The sequence below is a fragment of the Lemur catta genome, chromosome 3, assembly GCF_020740605.2.
Source record: "Lemur catta isolate mLemCat1 chromosome 3, mLemCat1.pri, whole genome shotgun sequence".
Lineage (NCBI taxonomy): Eukaryota > Metazoa > Chordata > Mammalia > Primates > Lemuridae > Lemur > Lemur catta.
The window spans coordinates 35,215,936-35,233,760 of NC_059130.1; the positions used below are offsets into that span (position 1 = coordinate 35,215,936).

The 17,825-nt window shown below is 39.1% G+C and overlaps 1 long non-coding RNA gene across 1 annotated transcript; it reads left to right on the forward strand.

Annotated features, from left to right (window-relative positions):
• Positions 1-4,472: 4,472 nt before the first annotated feature.
• LOC123634658 lies at positions 4,473-6,057 on the forward strand. Its single transcript, XR_006733971.1, has 3 exons — positions 4,473-4,758; positions 4,916-5,028; positions 6,046-6,057. It is a non-coding gene; the product is annotated as an uncharacterized LOC123634658 (long non-coding RNA).
• Positions 6,058-17,825: the final 11,768 nt, after the last annotated feature.

The window sequence follows — 17,825 nt, forward strand, 5'->3', positions numbered from 1 at the left end:
AGACCATTACTGGAGGTTTCTGTTTATCCCTTTTCCATTTAGTCCTTTAATGTGTGGCTGCCATTGCTACATTCAACATGTGTGGAAGATGAGACTACTCAGGAGACAGGCACAGGACTCCTGGCATAGACTCACTGTCTCGTAACAGAAAGTTGCCATCCACCCCTTTATTGTGCCGCCAGATCTCAGAATCTTGCTTGATCAGGTGGCGATGGTAATAAGGCAGATCCATAGACAGCTCTCTCCTCTCTCAAGCTAATTTGCTGGCAGGAAAACCAACCCCAATATTTTAATTGTACATTCTAAATGGAGGATATTCTAAGGATGAATAGATTTTCAAAGAAATCTTATACTCATTGTTTATTGTTGCTATAAATAATTCTGATGTTATTATTTTAAAACTATATGTTTATTTTTTCCAGGATAAAACAAAGACATTTTTACATTAGTGCTGGTAGGAATAAAGACTTTCTCTTGTAAGAAAAAGAGATACATGTAAAATCAAAGATTTTAAGTGAAAATGGAAAAATACATGCGAACTTTTGTTCTATTTTTAGAAATATTCTTTTTCTAGTTCTGTCCACTAAAAAGACTTGGAAGCAATGCAGCCCAATATCAATGTGTGTGCTTAGAGACAAAACTGTGATCTAGTACCATTCCCTCATTAAAGGAATCAGGCATCTTTTGAGGAATGGCTGATTTCATATCTGTAGCCGGTACTGAACAGGATGAGCCAGTGACACCTTCTTGTGCAAGAATTCAAATAAATTTTAAAATATCAATGCAGACATGTAAAAAGAACACAGGATCCAACATAAAGGGCTCCTGGCCATTGGCCAAAGATGAAAAATTTTAAGCATCAAACTAATAATTGCAGTTGACTGAAATGCATTGAATATATAAAAATTCATGAGTTTATGATGATACTTAAAGAGAAAGGGAAAGAATGAAGGTGAGAGAAACCTCCCTCAAAAACAAAAGAAACAGAAAAGAGGGAATAAAGGGGGCTGACTTCTTTATAATAGAATATTAATATATTTTTGAGGTTCCATAACCAAATGCAGCATAAAGATGTTGTCTGGCTCCTGATTAAAACAAAACCAGCTACAAAATGTTTTCTGCCATTGGGGAAACTTTGAATATGAACTGGGTATTTCATAATACCAGTGAATCATTTTTCACTTTTTAAGTTGTAATAGTGGCATTAGGGTTATGTAAGGAAAAAATATACATTTAAAAACTTATATTGAAATATATAGAGATGATAGTACAATATCTGGGATTTGCTTTAAATACTGGAACAAGGAGAAAGAAAGTATAGAAAAACAAGTGTGGCAAAAATAGTGATAATTATTGAATCTAGGTATAGATTATTTTGGGAGTTCATGGACAATTAACTTTAGTGTTTGGCTGATAATTTCTAAAAACAGTCCTATGTTAGGCCTGTTTTCTTGTATTTTCTTATAATTTCCTAGAATATCTGTTATTTCTCACATTTGGGGAAGTAGGAATGAGGTGGGCAAATTTGCACATGACATAACTGTTAGGGGATATTTTATGTTATAAGGTAAGAGGGGATTTAAATTGAAAAAAAATCTAAAGAATTATATCAGAATAATTTCTTAAGCATATTATTTAAGCATAATATTTCTGAACTATTTATGACTTTAAGGACAGAAGGTGAGGCAAGTGTCAGGGCCTAGTAAAAGAACCAGAGTCCCTTCCCCAGGAATTTGGAATTGGGAGAAAAGGAGGAAAAGAGAGAGAGATAGAGAGAAAGGGGGGGAAGGAGACAGAGAGAGAAAGAGAGAGAGAGAGAGAGAATGGTGATGAGTCTCTAGATGTGGCTAGCCTGTAACAGCTGTGTATTGGTGACCGTATTCCACCAGTAGAGAGATGGAGAGACAGCTGATCCAGAAAGAGAATAAATCAGATGCATAGAGAATGGAGTCAAGAGATAGTCCTACTTGGTTTCCCCTTGGTTTTCACTTCCTGGATTTGGTGTTTGAGTCCGTGCTACACTCTTGCCCTTAGGCTCTTTATTCCTGTAATAACCACTACCCACCCCATCACAAGTTAGTATGCATTGATTTTTCTTACATGATACCACTGATATTTTATGGATCTGGCCAGTCTTAAGTGACGAAGTCTATTGTCATATACATTTGGCTCAGACCTCTTGGGCCAAACATGAATAACGTAGTCAAATGCGTCAGGAGTCACATAGATACTGGATAGTATGAGGTCAAAGTCCAATGCCAACAATGCTGGGGGAATTTTGTTGCTGAGCACTTGAACGGCACTGGTTTAAAAAAGGCATTATTGGTGCAGACCAGGTAGACTTTCCACTTAACTCCTATCACTTATTTGGAAATAGCATCACTTGATGGTTTTATGTCCTTTATTTAACTTTGTAAACCGTTCAGGGTGTATTTTATGTTATAAGGTAAGGGGATTCACATTGAAAAAGCTAAACAATTATATAAGGACAGAATCTGAGGCAAGTGTCAGGGCCAATTAAAAGAAAATAACACATTGTACATATGTATCAAAATATCACACTGTATCCCATAAATATATATAATTATTGAGTCAATTAAAAAAATTGAGTGGAGGGTATAGAGATTTCCCATATACTCCTTGCCTCCCACACATAAAAAAGAAAGAAAAAAACAACAAAGGAAGTGGTTAGCAAGTGTGGTTGGAATGGAGAACTAAGAGGCTTGTCTGCTAGCTTCCCACGCTGCAGAACAGGACTTGCTGCTCTCTTCCACCTTCCTCTTAACGCCTTCCCCTCTTGAAGGCAAACCAGGTCCATCCTGCCAGCATGGGTCCTCCTGCTCAGCTTCTCCTCCTGCTGCTTCTCCAGTTCCAGAAAGGTGAGTCAGGGGCTTCTCCCCTGTAGTTTAACCTCCCAAGGGGTAGGGAGTCCACATGGGCACTTCCCAGCAAAGCCTTTCTCAGAACCGAGGACCCCATGTTAGACAGATTGGGGGACCAGGAAGAGGGGAGAGGTTGAGTGGCTCTAGGACACAAGAGACAAAGACTGACTAGAGAGTGAAGAAGGAGAAGGAGGAAGAGGAAACATTTAAGGCACATAGAATAGTGACACTGTGAATGTCAGAGCTAGATAAAGGCTTTGCATTTTACCTCCCTTGTTTTATAAAGGAAGAGAAGAGGATTGGAGAAATCAACAGGCTTCTCCAAAGTTACCCATCTAAACAGAGGCAGGATCAGGACTAAGAAGCAAGTGTCCTGTCTGTCTTCTGGGATCCTAATGTCACATACTATTGAGACACCAGGACAATGACATTGAAACTCCAGTTCTGGAGAGGGGAAGCATTTCCAAAAAATAGGAAGTCATGAGAGTTGAAATCTAGGGCTGAGGGAAGAGAGGAGCCAGGCAGGGTGAGGCTGGTGTCTGACTTCCTGGGTGCTCTCCATTCTGGTCTTCCAGGGCCAACAGCCCTCAGGGGAACCCAAACCTTTGGATGAGGAAGGATGATCCTAGCAAGAAGGATCCCTGGAGTGATCCCTGGAGATCCCAAAAGGAAGGAGAGTTTAAGCATTTCCCACTTCAAGCTCCAGCCACAACACCACTGCTAACAGCTGTTTATGTCCAATATTCTTGTGGGCCCCAACACAGGAGAGCTATGACTGACTAGAAGAATTGTGGGAGTGGGGGTTGGTTGTCAGGGACAGTTTTAAAACCTTTTCCTGCTGTGTTTACAGGGCATGTAGTTTCACAAAGCAGCTCAACCCCATTGACAGTGAATGGAGTTCTAGGGGAGTCAGTAACTCTTACCTTGAAGTTTCCTGAAGGAAAGAAGGTCGATTCCATCACCTGGCTTTGCAATGGAGTATCTATCGCCTTCATAAAGCCAGATGAAGCCAAAAGTCCAACCACCCACGTGGTCAATCCAAAATGGGGAGAGTGACTGAGCTTCACCCAGTCCTGCTCCTTGCATCTCAGCAACCTGACGATGGCAGACACAGGATCTTACAGCGCCCAGATGACCACAGGGACCTCTATAACACTTTCCAGCTACACTCTGAGGGTCTTTAGTGAGTAAAAGCGTAGAGGAACAGTTCTCTACTAGTCAGGCTGAGTGGAGCCACCCACTAAGTCTGGGGAGCTAAATGACCCTGGGTAAGGGTGGTCCCCCAGTTTCATTCACTCTTTTGATTAGTTCAGAACCTTTCCTAGGTAGATTTTTGTTTTTTTCTTTTCTTATTCTTTTTTGTCCTTTTTAAGTCTGGCAGATCCTGGCTGTGTTTGGCTGGTTGAAAAACACACAACTTGCCTCTTATTCCATGCAGCCCCTCAGGAGCTGGAAATGAAAAAGTCAGGGATCTTTTCTCTGAAGGGGTGTGGATTTCTTTCTGTGTTCTCTCTCCTTAACCACCTGCATCCTCTCTTCCTGGGATGGCTGAGAAAGTCCACTTATTGCTATTTATATCTTTTAAAACTATTGTTTTCACCAGAGCAGCTGCCAAGGCCTCGAGTTAAAGTGGATTCCATCATCTATGAGAATGGGATCTGTAATGCCACCTTGAGGTGTTCTGTGGAGGAAGGAGGAGAGGACATCACATATGGGTGAACACCAGTGAGACCAGGGGCTGTTGTGTCCCAGGTGGCATCTGTCCTCAGTGACTCCTGGAGCCTTCATAATCTGGATCAAACCTATACCTGCACAGTTCTGAATCCTGTTAGCAATAGAAGCTCTACTCTCATCCTTCCTGGGCAGCTTTGTGCAGGTAACTGGCCCCTTCTGATCTCCCTAGAACCCTTAGAAAATGCTTTGAGAATCTTTAAAAGGAGATGAGGAGAGTACATGGCAGCCCTTAGCACCTGCCAACAATCTCACTTCCCTATACATACATGTGCTCTCTCATTCTACTTTCTCTCTTTCAGGTTCCAAGGCAGCTGAAGGCGCCTATTGCCCAGTGAAATGGATTTTCCTGGGGAAGAGGTTTCTTCTCCTTGTGTTTCTTGGGGTTCTAGGAACTTGGCATATCCAGACACAGGTGCTCAGCAAATCCCTTAGGTCTAACTCAGGGCGATAAGAGGCCACCAGTGCTCTAAGAGAGCCAGGCTGTGCCCAGATGAGTCCATTACTTTTCTGTGGCTCAATTAAATTACATTTATTGACCTGTACTCTTTTTAAGGTGTAGTACTATATGGATTGTCAAAGGCTACTGGGATAAAATTTCATATCTTGTCATGTATATGCACATTTTATAATGAGGAAGTTTGGACAAGAAGAGATAAAATAACTGCATGAATACCATGTTATCTATTCTAAGAATATTTTTTCTCCATGATTTAAGGTTTCTGAAATCAGGATAAATCATAATATAAATGTGTACAGCTAAAAGGGATAGTGTGTTTTCCTCCTGAAATACCACTATTATACTGATACTGCTTTTGGAAATCAGTGGTGTCTTCTATTGGTGGGAATGTAAGTTAGTACAGCCATTATGGAAAAACAGTGTGGATGTTCCTCAAAAAATTAAAAATAGAACTACCATGTGATCTGGCAATTCCACTACTGGGTATATATCCAAAGAAAATCAAATCAGTATGTAAAAAAAATATCTGCACTCCCATGTACACTGCAGCATTATTTACAATAGACAAGATATGGAATCGATCTAAGTTTCCATCAATGGATGAATGAATGAATAAACAAAATGTGGTATGAATACACAATGGAATACTATTCAGCTTTAAAAGAGAAAGAAATCCTGTCATTTGCAACAGCATGGATGGACCTGGAAGACATTAAGTGAAATAAGCCACGCGCAGAAAGATAAATACCACATGATCTCACCCATATGCAGAATGTAAAAAAATTGAACTCATAGAAGCAGAGACTAGAATAGTGGTAACTAGGGGCTGTGGTAGTTGGGTAGAAGGTTGGGAGCATGTTGGTCAAAGGATACAAAATTTCAGATAGGAGAATAAGTTCAAAAGATCATACAACATGGTGACATAGTGACTATAGTTAATATTATCTTGTATTCTTTTTTCTTTTTATACAGATGAGGTCTCACTATGTTGCCCAGGCTTGTCTTGAACTCCTGGCCTCAAGAAATCCTCCCACCTGAGCCTCCTAAAGTGCTAGGATTACAGGCATGAGCCACTATGCCAGGCCTAATATATTGTATTCTTAAAAAATGCTAGAAGAGTGGACATGAATTTTTCTCACCACAAAACGGCAATAATGTGAGGTGATGCATATGTAAATTAGCTTGATTTAGTTGTCCCACAATGTATATATACTTCACAACATTGTGTTGTATACAGTAAATACCTAAAATTTCATCTGTCCATTTAAGAAAATAGATAAAAATAAATAAATTTTAAAAAGATATTAAGGAACAATACAAATCTGTTAAATATTTATTAGAAATACATACTTGGGACTATTTCACAAAATAGCATTTAAGTGTTCAAAAAGGGCAATAAACTGCCCCCTAAAGATGCAAAAATATTCAGAATCTGCTGATCCTATCATAGCATTAGAAAATTTATCAAATTTTAAAATATTTATCAGAAATATCAAGTCAGTATTAGCAAAATTTTAAGAAGTTTATTATAAAGAGATATGTAGGTAGGAAGCAAGACAAAGTACCTTAATACCTTCCTACTTAGTGAAGTCGGGCTATACACATACAATTGAAATTAGAGAATAAAGCAAGTAGAATCACAGAGAGTAGTTTAATTATCACAATGGTGGCATATTCATTATACAAAATAATCAAAGCAAATATATTTCCTATAACAAACACTGTGTGTGCATAGCCTTAAGATTAAGGATGCATAATATCTTCAAATAACAATATCTCAAGGGAACTTCTTGTAACCAAAATTTGTTAAAACACATTTCTGTCATAACAAAATACTACTAAGTAAATATAAATGTGACAAGAAAGGACTTTTTTTTTCCTGCTTCATAAATGTTTAATTTTTATTCTGTTCTGGCTTCTGAAACAATGTTTAATCTTTTGTTCAGAGGTTGAACATGCAAAATGTAGTAATCCCATAGTTTAACATTTTCTTTTTTTTTTTATTTCAGGATATTATGAGGGTACAAACTTTTGGTTACATTTTATGTCTTTGCCTCACCCAAGCGAGGATTAGAAGCATGCCCTTCTCTACAACGCTCACCACGTCCATTAGTTGTGAGTTTACCTCCCCCAAACCCCTAATCCCTGGAGAATATTACTACCATGTGAGCACCATAGTATTGATTAATTAGTGCCAATTTGATGGCTAGTACGTGTGGAGGCTATTCCTCAGATCTTGTGATACCTCACTGTGGATAATGGGCTTAAACTCAACCTTTTAACCCTCATTTGCTTAATGTATACATTCTTATTGCCTCCAATGGGTGATCTCGTAATTATGTCCCCACTTTCACCTTTATAGAACAAGATGTAAAGACCAGCTCAGTGCTTTGTCATTCTCAACACTTTTCCTAATTTTTCTGGGTTCCTTATTAAATTATATTTTTTGACTCTGGCTTTTGTTACAAAACTGAATTAGAAAATATAGGACTCCTAATTTTGTTTCCACTATAGCCTGAAAATGTGTTGACATATACGAATCATTGCAAATTTGAGAATATGACTTTCGCCAAGTGTATTATTATTATTAAATTTTCATTAGTTAAATTGAATAGTCTTTTCAACAAATGGTACTTGATCAATTGGATACCAATATGTCAAAAAAAGAACTTTGATCTATATCCTACACAATATTAACACATTAACTCAAAATGGGTCATACACACAAATGTAAAACTTTAAACTATAAAACTTCTAGAGGAAAACATAGGAGAAATATTTTGTGATCTTTCATTAAGCAAGAATTTTGCAGATAAATGATAACAAAGGCACAATCCATAAAAGAAAATTTTTGAATTTGTGCTTTTTCAAAGACAATGAAAAGACAAACCACAGACTAGGAGAAAATATTTATGAATCATATATTTGATAAAGGACTTGTATCCAGAACATATAAAGAATGCTCAAAACTCAAAAGAAGACAACCAATAAAAAAATGGGCAAAAGGTTTGAACAGGGACTTCAAAGAAGAGGTACTGATGGTAAATAAGCACATAAAAAGTTGCTTGGCCTCATTACTTGTTAGGAAAATGCAAATGAAAACCACATGAGCTACCACTACATACATACATATTAGAATGGCTAAAATTAAAATGACTGTGCAAACCAACCTTTTGGTGAGGGTGTGGAGGAGCTGGAACTCTCATACACTGCTGGTAGAAATATAAAATGGTACAATTACTTTGAAAAACATCTTGGATGTTTCTTAAAAAGTAACATGCGATCGTATATTACCTGATCTAGCCATTCCACTCCGAGGTATTTAGCCAAGAGAACTGAAAACATATCTATACATGGACTTGTATGGAAATATTCACAGCACCTTTTTTCTTGTAACAGCCCAAACTAGAAACAACCTAAATGCCTATCAACAGGTGAATGGCTACACTGTGGCACATCCCTATGATGGAGTACTACTCACAAACTAAAAGGAATGAGCTAGAGATACATGCAAAAACATAGATCTACCTCAGAACAATTATTCTGAGTGAAAGAAACCAAACAAAAATGAATACTAATGTAATGATTCAATTTATATTATAATTTGAAAATGCAAACTATGGTGACAGAAAGCAGGTAAGTGGTTGCCTGGAAATCAGGGGTTGAGGATGGCAGGTAGGAAGGAGTACACAGGGGTGTGGGGAAACTTAGGGGTGATGGTTATGTTTAGTATCTTGATCATAATGATGTTTTCACAGGTGATTACATATGTAAAAACTTAATAATTATACACTTTAAATATGTATACTCTATTACAGGTAAGTTATACCCCAATAAAGCTGTAAAGAAATGGAAAGAGCATTAGTGACCTATAGAGCAATATCAATAACATGTGTATTTGGAGTCCCCCTAAGGTGAGGAGAGAGGATGGACAGAAAACAATATTTGAAGAAATAATGGCCAAAATTTTCCAAATTTGATGAAAACTGTAAATACACAGATCCAAGAAGCTCAGTGAAACTCCAGCCAGATGAACACACACACACACACACACACACACACACACATACACACACATGCACACCAAGGCACATCATTATCTATAATATTATGCAAAGAAGCCATAAAAATTTTATAAGAATACATGCAAATAAATAGATACATAAGGTGTATATGGAGGGAGAGAGGAGAATGAGTGTGGAAAACATGGATTAGTAAATACAGTGAAAGAGGGGACTTCATGGATCAATGAAGAAAGTGTGCCATAAATGGAAGTGTTTGATTAATTAACTCAACCCTCTGCAGCTGAGGCCAAAATATCACCACCAGCAAGAATTTGGAGTCAACGGTCAAACAGATGAAATATAAGACATAGCTAATGCTTTGATAGCACTGTGTATAAGGACGTGTTGTAAATGGCTTGTACATATTAACTCATTGAATTCAAACAACAATGCTACAAGGCAGGGGCTGTTACTACCATCATCCCTATTTCAAAAATGAGACACTGAAGCATGAAGAGAGTCAATAATTTTCCCGAGTTGCACAATTAATAAATGGTAGAACCAGGATTTGGATCCAAATGGTCTGTTTCTAGAGTCTGATTTTCTCAACTACTATACAATATAAGCTTCCAAGTATTCCCAGGAAGATTGGGAGATTGGGAGCAACAAGGTAATGAGATTTTAAGCCAATTTTATCTGAATGACAAGGTAAACCAATCAGTAGAGGAATTAGGAACATCCCAACAAGCTGGCATGTGTGCATTATGCATGTAAAGTGCTGCTTTCTTGAGTGCAGCGGATATCAAGATAAAAAAGGCACAGTTGATTGAACTGTCTCATGAAAGGGATGCATGCAGGGTTGGGATCAGGAAGGGTGTCACAGGTACAAAATACTACATCTAGTTTGGGGGAGCAGAAAATACAAGGGAGGTGGCATTTGAGATGAATTCTTTTTTACAGGACAAGATGGAGGAGATTAGAGGAGGATTCCAGGTTATGGTATAACATAATTATTATTTTTGAGCACCCCTTATGTTCCAGGTGCTTTGTATGTTATCTCACCAAATACTGCCAACAACTGTAGGAGGTAGGCACAATTACCCCCATTATTCAGATTAAGAAGCAAGCCATTAATATTATTTTGCCTTGAACTTATTCTCTCTCTACTTACTCTCTCCCTGAATGTTACCACTATCCAACTAGTCTCCCCAAATAGAAAACTGGAGATTATTCAGAGTCCCTTCTCATTCATCTCTACATCCAATGATTAAATCATGTTCTTTCCACCACCTACATAGTCTTATGTCCATTCCTTCTCATGCATCCCTGTGGTGTAGCTTAAATGTATGCTCTCCTTGTCTTTTCTCAATAATTCAATTGTCTCTTGGCTAAAACCTATCTCTAGTTTTACTCCCTTCCAATTCACCAGAATGATCTTTCTGAAATAAACATAATATTTATTTCCATACTGGGATGTATGATTTAGAGGTGGTTTATGTCACACATAATGGAAAGCTTATCTCAAATTGAATCAATAAGGAAATTCAACAGGAAAACTTGTTGGCTCATGTCATGGGAAGTTCGGAGGGAAGGCAGACTTCATTTCAGTGTTGACTTACTCTAGCAGCTCCAGCAATATCTCCCTGGAATTCTCTAATGTCTGCCTTTCTCCACTTTCAGTTTCATTCTTCAGGTTAGTTACAAGGCATCTCCAGCAGTTTTGGCACTCACATTTATATTAAAGGATAGTACGATGTCCAACGAGAGAGACATTGCACCTCATTCTTAGGAGTGAGAATGCTTTATCCAGAAGCCACCAAAGAACTTCTTAAATTTCATTAGCTCAGATTTCATCATGTGTACAATTTCTGAACCTCCCTCTCTGGTTAAGGGAATGCCATCCATGGATTGGTTTACGTCTGAGATCCTGAACCAATCACTGGCAAGGAGCATGGGATTATAAAAGTAGCTTAGACCCACTCCCAGAGCTGGGGAAACAATCGTCCAAACCACTTGAATGCTGCACAATGGAAGTGGTAAAACTGATATTGAGCAGAAAATCATGAGGTCACTACATTTGGTAAGTGCCAAACCCTTGCCCAACTGACAAGGCCCTTTGAGTTTTGGCCTCTGCTTGTCTCTCAGGACTCATTCCCTGCCACTCTTCTTTGCACACACAAAATCAAGCCATTTTGAACTACCTACACTTCCTAAGAGAGAATATGCTCTTTCAGATGACCAATTTTACTATATCTACATCTGCATTTACATCTTTGCTGATATCTATATATATTTTCCACTTCCTGGAATGCCAGCCCCCTTTGAATAACTGACAAGCATATCCTTCAATATTAAACTAAAGTGTCCTCTCTTATATGAAGCCTTTCTTGATCTCTTGGACAAGTTTGACCAATGAGTCCTTTGTGCCATAACTGTACCTAGTTCATACTTCAAATATTGTGGTTACCTCACTGTTTTGCAATTATTTGATTTTGTTTTGGTCTCCTTAACTAGAATGCAAGCTCCTTAAGGTCAGATACTATGCTTTCTATCTTTCTTTCTCTGCAGCCTAATAGAGTTCCTAGCACATACCAGATCCTCATAAATATCTCTTGAATGAATGAAACTTGCCCTCAGCACCATTGTTTTCCCTCTCTTTTAGGATCCCCTTGCTTAGCCCTGGCCAGTCTCCCCACTGCTGCCTTGCTGGTGCTCAGATCTTATCATTAGCATGCTCAGGTGTAAAATCAGTATTGGTTCATACACCTAGGAACAGTTCTCTCTCTAGTAAGCTAACCCACCAGGTGAATGAGTCCACTTACATGTGCTAACATTAAAGGGCTAGGAGATCTCCTCTCAGATTTGTGCTTGTTATTTCTTTCACCACATCAGTGATATGCCTCTGTCTCTTTGTTTGCTCTCTGAATGTCTCTAATAGGCCTTGGGAACAGGCTGCAGGACAGGTTTGGGTCCATCCCTGGATTGTTGGAATAGCCTCCTGTTGTCTTCCTGCTTACAGTTTTGGTCCTTTTCAGTCTATTCTCAACATACCCATCAGAGAGACCTTTTAAAAGTTTAGTTAGATCTTGTCTTTCCTTTGCTGAAAACCCTGCAAATGGTTTACCTTTTCACTCACAGTAAAAGCCCAAATCCCTCCTGGCCTATGAAGCCCTGATGATCCGTACCCCTGCCCCTCACCTCCCTGGCCTCGCCATCTCCCAGCCTGCCTCATGCTCACTCTCTTCCTTTAGTCCAGTGGCTATTACAGAGATTTTAGCCATGAGGGCCTCCTTAGTCACGCTTGAATATACCTGGCATGCCTCCGAATCAAGGCTTTTCCATTGGCTATTCCTGTTGCTAGACTGCTCCTTCTGCAGATTCATATGGCTAATTCTCCCACTCCTTCAAGTCTTTGTTCAAATACCATCTTCTCAATGAGGCCTACTTGGATTACTCTTTTTTAAATTGTAGCTTCCCTCTATCCTACCTTCAGGCACTCTTGGTTTCCCTTACTCTGCTTTTGAAAAATTGTATGTGAAATTTTCATATTCCTTATGATTTTTTCATTTAGTTATTATGCCCTTCCATTTTATATTAGCAATTATGTTTTACCAGAAGGTCTGATGGTCACAAGTGGCAATTTTTGAAAATGAGTTGTGAAATGAAAAAGGAATATTTGAAGCCTAAGACTGTGGAAATTTCTGCTAAGACTAGTGATAACAAATTACAATCTTTTGAATCATTTCACTGCACTAGTCCAATAAAGGGCATGAAATATGTCCATCTTTACAATGAAAGCTGATTATCAACGGGTTTTACACGGGCTGGTGATCCAAGTTGTCCACTGTGGTAAACTGACAATGGCTTCCAAAGATACATCCACCTCCTAATTCCTGGAACTTGTGAGTGTTGTCTTATTTGGAAAAAGGATCTTTGTGGATGTGATTAAGATAAAGATTTTGAGATGAGGAGATTGTCCTATATTATATGGATGGCCTTTAAATGCAATCACATGTTCTTATAACATTTAGGAAGGCAGGAGAGATGACACAGAGAAGGGTATGAAGAGAAAGAACAGAATTAACATCCATAGGTGCCACGGATCACTCTGGGGGCCATTATTCAGCCTATCACATGCAGTATGAGAAACTGAGAAGATACTGTTCTCAAACAGTACAATAAATCAACATATTGATAACAAGCCACATGATATTGAGGAAATTTTGTGTAAAAAACTGAAGAACAAGAGTTTCTTTATCCATGGTGATGAGTTCACCAATTTCAAAAATAAATATGCTGTAGCATTTGTAAGACTTTCAATTATGGTAAAAGTTAGGAAAATCTTTTCTGCTGCAAAGAGCTAACTGAAACAAGAAAAGGTCAGGAAATATTAAGTGTTTGTTTTTGTGTCTAGCAAAGGAGGTCTATCTTAGAGGCACTATATTGCAGATATAACTTGCCCTTATCAAAAGCTGGATCACTGAGAGTTTTCACCTCTGTTGTAAAGAAAGAAAGGAAAAGAAAAGAAAAAGAAAGAAAAAAACCCTGATGTCACAGCAGATTGCCTCCTTCAAAGAAAGGTGCTGTTGAAAAACTCATACAGATAAACAAAAAACTTATGGATGACTCTATAAAAATGCTTAACTCTATTGAAGACCTCTTCACTTGAGAATGTTTTAAAACCTGTGTAAACATCAGGACAAAGAACACATAAGTCTCCTGCTACATACAGATATCTGGTGGTTGGCAGAAGAAGAGTTCTCAACAGGGTGTTTGAGCACACAGGCAAATTGTAAGACCTCTTTCAAAAAAAATAGAAGGCCAGATTTTGATGAGTGCTTTGAAGATGAAGAATGGCTGCAGAAACTAGCCTTCTTGTAAGACATTTTTAATCCCGTGAGCCAGGTGATGAGTCTCTGTGAGACACTGAGGAAAATGTATGGCCTTAAATGACAAGAATTTTGGATTGAAAAGGAAAAAGAATCTTTGGAAAAATCACATTGCAAAAGGAAATTTCAAACTATTTCCACTGCTTGGGATTAGAAGTGTGGAAAGAAATCAGTGAGTTTCAAGTCTTACTAAAAATAATCTGAAAGAACTGCAAAACAACATTGGACAGTATTTTCTCTTCTTTGAATCCAAGTGTATGAGTGGGTAAGGGACCTTTTTTTCTGAATCTTCTGCTCTTGGTTTTGAGAGAAGAGAAAGAGCTTTGTAAAATACAATCTGATCAAACACAAAAGATGAGATTTACTGACTTGCCCCAAGTTCTAGATTTTGGTAAAATAAGAGTATCCTGCCATTCATTTAAAAAATAACCATTTTGCAGCAGTTTTTATTTAGATTATTAAATATGAAATGGCCGATTTCAAATCAAAAGTGTAGTTCATTATATCTCAAACAAGAAGCAGTACAGTTAATCAAAGTATGTGCCTGAACTATCAACATATTTTTGCCACCTTAACAGTAGCTTGTTTATGCCAGCAGTGAAGCTTGGAGAGCAAGTGGTGATGAGATTGCGAAAGGTGTTTTCCACAGCTTGTTGAAAATTGATTATTTTTCCTTGCAAGAAATGGTCTAAAGCATGGAAGAAGTGGCAGTCAGTTGGTACAGGGTCCATTAAATATGTTGGGTGACAGAGAATTTGTTTGTCCAGCATGTGATCGAGCATTGTCTTGCAAGAGGATTGGCCTGTCTCTATTGAACAATCTCAGCTGTTTAATTGCAAGTATCCTCATCATTTCATCTAACTGGTTGCAGTAGACATCTGTTGTAATTGACTGACCAGGTTTCATGAAGCTGTGGTGGATAATACCAGTGCTGGACCTCCAGACACCATTAGCTTTTTAGAATGAATATTCAGTTTTGGATTGTGTCTTGACACTTTGTTTTCATACAATCATTGTGCTGAACACTTGCGATTGTCAAAAAGAATCCATTTTTCATCACAAGTAACAGTACCATGTAGAAATGGTTCACCTTTATGACGTGACATAGGGAAAGGCAAGCTTCAGGATGATTTCTCTGCTGACGCTCGTTTAATTTATGTGGTATCCATCTATCCAGATTCTTTACCTTACCCATTTGTTTCAAATGTTCCAGAATTGTTGGGATAGTAACTTCAAACCTTGTTGCTAATTCATGCATACGTTGAGATGGATTTGCTTCCACTATAGCTTTCAGCTTATCATTATCCACTTTGGTCTCAGGTGGCCCACATGGCTCATTTTCAAGATTAAAATCACCAGAATGGAAATTCTCAAACCATCAACATACCATGCATTCATTAGCCACATTCTTCCCAAACACTTCATTGATATTTCCAGCTGTCTGTGCTGCATTGGTTCCATGACAGAATTCATATTAGAAAATAACATGCTTCGGCAGCCCTCCAGCCGGGGAGCTGCCATGGGCTCTGGTGCTCGCAGGGCCCCCGGCTCTGGTGCCTGCCAAGCTCTGGACATTCTCCCCCAGTGCCAGTGATCAGCGGGCGCGTGGTTGCCATCTTGGGACCCACAGCCTAGCCACTGCGGAACCATAGGGGGCTGTGCGGGTCCCCAGGCAGCTCCCTTTTATAGCCCGTGAACCCACGCCAAGAGCTGTGGCTTTGTGTGAACTCTGGGGACAGGAGACATCAGCGGGAAAGAGCTTAGACTCTAGGGGATTCCCGCGGGGATGCAGCGCTTAAAGGGAAAGGGGCGGAACTTTGCCAAGGCGAAAAGCCACGAAGGGTCGCGGAATAACAGATTTTTTTTTCTCTTTTTCTTTTTCTTTTTATTTGTATTTTTTTAATATTATTATTTTTAGTTTTTTTCTTTTTTCTTTTTCTTTTTATTTGTATTTTTTTATTATTATTTATTATTATTATTATTAGTTTTTTTTTTCTTTCTTTTTCTTTTCTCCTCTTTGGTGGCCCTCTAGCCAGGGAGCTACTGTATACTCCTGAGCTCGCCAGGCCCCCAGCTCTGGTGCCTACCGGACCCTGAACATTCACCCCCAGTGCCGGTGATCTGCAGGCGGGCAGTCGCCATTGTAGGGTCCAAGGCCTAGATGCTGCAGAGCCATAGGGTGCCAGGTGGCTCCCCAGAGGGCTTCCTCCCCTGGTCCATGGACCCTCTCCAGGTCCCCTTCTCAGGTGTGAACACTGAGTGCTTCCCCAGACGCAAGAGTGTGGAGCCTGGACTTTGGGGATATTGGGACAGGGTAGATCTTTGCCCATGGGAGCTGCAGCAGCTGGGGCACTGAGTGAGTGAGGGCACCGCCTCCTCCCCCTAGCCAGTGTCTTTCCTGCGGAAAGAGACAGAAACCACCCCTCTAGAGGAAGAACCAAGAGACAGGAAAAAAAAAAAAGAGAGAGAGAGAGAGAGACTTTCTGCTTGCAAATAGTGTGAATCCTGCCTATTAACTGAAAGTCCACAACACAGTAACTTAACTTGCCAAACTGGTCTTAGGTCAAGCCAATCCTCTGGGGCTGGACCCATCAGAAGCAGCCCCCCAACTGAGATAGAAAAAACTCTAAACAACACACAACAGTCTCCCCCTCTGGACAAAGGAAGCAACATACCTAGATTGTTTCACAGCCTAAGAACAGAGTACAAGGCGTGCTGTTAGCCAGACTAAAGCTGTGAGAAAAGATCTAACGATAGATCCAGATGGAAAGGGCTCAGCAGAAAAATATGGGGAGCACAAAGAACCAAATGGAAACCTCGCCCCCAAAGAGAAATACCAGCTCTCTTCAAATTGACACAAACCAGATTCAAAATACCAACATGTCACAGGAAGAATTTCAGCTGAATAATATACAAGAAAAAATGGATAACCAACACAAAGAAACCACAAAAAAAATCCAGGAGTTGGAAGAAAAATTCACTAAGGAAATTGAAATATTGAAGAAAAACCCAACTGAACTCCTAGAAATGAAGAATTTATTCAGGGAGCTACAAAACACAGTGGAAAGTCTCAAGAACAGGGTAGATCAAACAGAAGAAAGAATCTCAGAGATTGAAGATAACTCTTTCCAATTAAATAAGTCAGTCACAGAGATAGAGCAAAGAAATAAGAAAAAAGATCAGAGTCTACAAGAAATGTGGGATTATGTGAAGAAGCCGCCTAATGTGAGAGTTATCGGCATCCCTGAGGGTGAGGAATATAATAAGCAAGGGCTGGATAAGCTATTTGAAGACATAATAGAGGAAAATTTCCCAGGCCTTGCTAAAACTCTAGATATACAGCTTCAAGAAGCTCAAAGAACCCCTGGGAGATTCATAGCAAATAGGAAAACACCATGCCACGTAGTCATCAGACTGACCAAAATATCCACTAAAGAGACCCTTCTTCAAGCTGTAAGGAGAAAGAAACAAATAACATACAAAGGAAGGCCCATTAGAATTACACCAGATTTCTCAACTGAAACCTTACAAGCAAGAAGTTGGGGCCCCATTCTCACTCTTCTGAAACAGAATAATGCCCAGCCTAGAATCTTGTACCAAGCTAAGCTAAGTTTTCTATATGAAGGAGAAATTAAGACATTCTCAGGTAAACAAGGACTGAGGGAATTCACCAAGACAAGACCAGCCCTCCAAGAAGTACTCAAAAGAGAGTTTCACACGGATCAGCACAAGAAAGACCCACAAATGTAAAACCACCCAAGAGCTAAAGATCAAATTCCAGCCACCACAATGGCTCAAGAGAGAAAACATAGCAATGAAGTTCTACCCAACAAGATGAAAAGAAATCTGTCCCACTTAT